We start from the raw sequence: 3,782 nt of genomic DNA on the forward strand, positions 1-3,782 counted from the left end.
AGATATTAGGATGGCAGCTTGAAGCCAGAACAGGCAGGAAAGTCCATGAGACTCTTATCTCCACTAAACTATATTAAAAAAGATGAAAGGTGAGCTCTGGTTCAAGTGGTAGAATGTTAGCTTTGAGCAAAGGAAGCTCAGGGACATTGCCTAGGCCCTGAAGCCCAGCTCTAAGATTTTTTTAAAAGACATCCTTTGCCACCCCCCAAAGGCCATAAATCCTGATTTTGGTCATCCTAGACCTCACTTCCACTCCTTCCACTTCCACAATACTGCCACTAGTGACCGGTATGTGGCCAACAGTGGGTTAAGAAGTGAAAGTAGGGGCTGGGAAGGTGGCTCAGTGGTAGAGTGCTTGCCTTGCATGCCGTTGGCCCTGGGTTCGATTCCTCAGCACCAAATAAGCAAAAAGAAAAAAACCAGAAGTGGCACTATGGCTCCAGTGGTAGAGCTCTAGCCTTGAGCTGAGGAGCTGAGGGAAAGCACTCAGGCCCAGAGTTCAGGCCCCAAGAGTGGACCCCCCAAAAAAAGAAGTGAAAGTACATAAGGGGGTGCATATTCAGGTCAACACTAATACCCCAAAACAATGAGTTATTGGTCATACCAGTCTCTCATCCCCCAGTTCCCAGGCCCTGGAATCTAAAGTCTGTATTGTGAGCATCTGGAATTTTCTAGAAGGACCTGAGAGGCCCAGATCGGGCCGGAAGATAGTCCTGTGATAAAGTAAATTTACATTTCCTAGACACTGACTTATACTTCCAAACCACCTTGGCCTCACCTCCCATGTAGCCCTAGATCCTCCTTGCTTGGGCAGCCTTCATTCAGCTGTCAAGCTCAAGTGGGCTAGAGCCACCAGCAATCCCCCATTTCGCATTCCAGTGCCAGCCTGTTGAGAAGGATGTGCAGTCAGAGGCCCAGATGAGGAAAAGGATAGGACACCGCATGACTGAGGCCCTCCCTCTCAGGCAGAGGAGACCCTATGCCAGCTGGCATCGCTGACCCAGAATCCCTTGGAGGCAGCCAAATATTGGGACAGCCAGACTTGAACCCCAGAGAAAAGTTGGAACACAGACCTGTGACAATTTAGGACTCATTGTAGACCCTGATAGGGGGCTAAAGGCAAGGTCTGTGTGAAGGAGGGGCACCATCTGAGGTCAGAAAGAGGCAGACCAGCAACCAGGAAGGGGACAGAAAAAGATGAGAGAAAATTACACAAACAAACACACACACACACACACACACACACACACAAACACACACACACACACACACACACACACACACACACACACACACACACACACACACACACACACACACACACACACACACACACACACGGATATCCCAAGCCCTTAGCTGTTCGTGGGAACAAAACCATAAATTTCCTCTATTAGTATCACATCTAACCCGGGAGAAGATGGCACTATCATACTCAGACTAACTGTAGACACAGCATTGAGCCTCTCAGATCTGGAATGCCTCATTACCCAGCATGGAATTTCCTACCGTACAAACTGCAATGTCGAAAACTCAGCCAACCTCTTTGTTTATGGTTGGTCATGGGGTTTGAACTCGGTCAGAGCGCTCTCCTTCAGTTCTTCAGCTGAAGATGAGCACTCTACAATTTGAGCCACAGTGCTGTTTCCTGTTTTCTGGTGGCTCATTGGATATCAAGACCCACAGCCTTTCCTGCCCAAGCTGGCTTTGAACCATGGTCTTCACATCTCAGCTTTATGAGTAGCTAGGATTACAGTTGTGAGCCACCGGAGGTGCCAGACTTCATCCATCTTTATATACCCAGAGGAAACCCAATTCATCAGGCCACAAACTTCTTGCAACCCTTTACTTCAGACTTTGACACCCAGCATCCAAATCCATCCTTCATTAGGGAGAATACAGACACAACACTCCCACCCCTGCACCCATTTGCCCACTCCCTGCCTGCCTTAGGCCTCGACCACTTGTGTTCTTGGTAAAGCACCATCCATTCTACCATGGCTTAAAACTGGTTCAAACTTGGGGAGTTCTTAGAAATGTCTGTAAAGTGAGGCCAGCACCTGGTCTCTCAATCACAGCACCCTCCCACACACAACTCCACATCTTTGCAGCAAAGATGTTTTACTGTCTTTCTTTTTTGTTCGATTATGGGCTTGAACGCTGGACCTGGGTGCTGTCCCTGATCACTTCAGCTCAAGGCAAGCACTCTACTAATTGAGCCACAGCACCCTTTCCAGTTTTCTGGTGGTTTGTTGGAGATAAGAGTCTCAGGGTCTTTCCTGCCCAGTCTGGTTTGAACCATGATTCTCAGATCTCACCTCCTGAGTACCTAGGATGACAGCCATGAGCTACTGGCACCCAGCAAAACATATTTTTCAATGACTATCATCATATCCCCTCAGGAGACTGAGATCTGGGGACTGCAGTTGGATGCCACTCTTGGCAGCAAAGTGCATGAGAACCCTTTATCTCCAATTAAACTCTGAAAAACTCTGATCAGCCCCATGCCTGATCAAAAAAATTTCAGTTTTCACTAACAAGTAGGAGCAAAAATGTGAAATTGAATAGTAACTAGAGCATTATCATCATATTTATTTCTCAGTGATCATTCTTGTAATGATTAATGAGAGTTTTCCAGCCAGGTTTAGCTTGAGAGTTAGTGTTAAGTAATGGATTAGATGGTAAGTAAATCAGAAATTGTTTTAGGGTACAGGTAAAGGTAGGATCATTGGAAACTACAGTATTTTTCCTGATAAGAGAATTTGAGGACAAATAATATAATACTTCATGTTAGGGAACAAGATAACTTCAGAGGAAGAGTCAGAAAATTTGTGGGAATTAGGGCAAATTGAAACGCATTTCCAGAGTGCAAACTGGAGTATCCATTAGACTGATGAAAAACTAGAGTCTTTTTCTTAAACATTAGAATTTGACTATCATTAGAGTGAAAGTTAGGTTTCAATTCCAGCTGAAATTAGAGTTAACCTTAGAGAAATGGAATGTTTAAGGTCAAACTCAAAGTAAATCTTCGAAGAAAAAGTCTAGTTAGAATTAGGTTGAATGTGAAATAAGAAACTGCTAATAATATTAAGATTAGGGTATAATTAGTGTGAGGGTTAGCCTCAATATTCCAGTTAGGCTTAGGGTTACAAAAATGGCAAGATAATGAGTAAGATTACAAACTATTTTAAGAAAGATGAGTTGAATCAAAGTGAGCATGAATAAAAACTAATGTATTTGTATGGCTTTTAGAATCCAAAGGCTATTAGTTCTAGGGTTAGGGCTACTGTTCTACTTCAGGTTAGACTTAGGCTTAGGGAAAGGTAAGCTTTAGTAAAACTGAGTTTTCTGCTAACATTTTCAAGTAAAATAAGTTTGAAATTTAACAAAAGCTACAGAGTTTTCCTAAGTTTCCTATTCAAGGTTGAATAGGGTTAAATTTAGAGTTAGGTTTCTAGTAAGGTTTATATATTAGGGGTAGGTACTAATGTAGATTTTAAATAAACCTGCAACTTCTTCTTGCAGATATAGGAGTTCAGTAAACGTTAAGATCAGTGGAAACTGTGATAGTTTTCATGATATGAAGATTTGAGGGAATCTGTAGGATTTGGAGCAAACTGCAAATCATTTCAAAGACAAGAGTATCTGTTAGAATGTGTCTAAACTCGAGTAATTTCCATTAATTTTAGGATAGGGTTACTATTATCATCAAGATTACTCTAAGGGTTCTGTTCAAGATTACAGTTAGTGTATGTATATGCAATATTCTAAGGCTTGAACTC

The sequence above is a fragment of the Dipodomys merriami genome, unplaced genomic scaffold, assembly GCF_024711535.1.
Source record: "Dipodomys merriami isolate MVZ:Mamm:240054 unplaced genomic scaffold, mDipMer1.0.p SCAF_209, whole genome shotgun sequence".
Lineage (NCBI taxonomy): Eukaryota > Metazoa > Chordata > Mammalia > Rodentia > Heteromyidae > Dipodomys > Dipodomys merriami.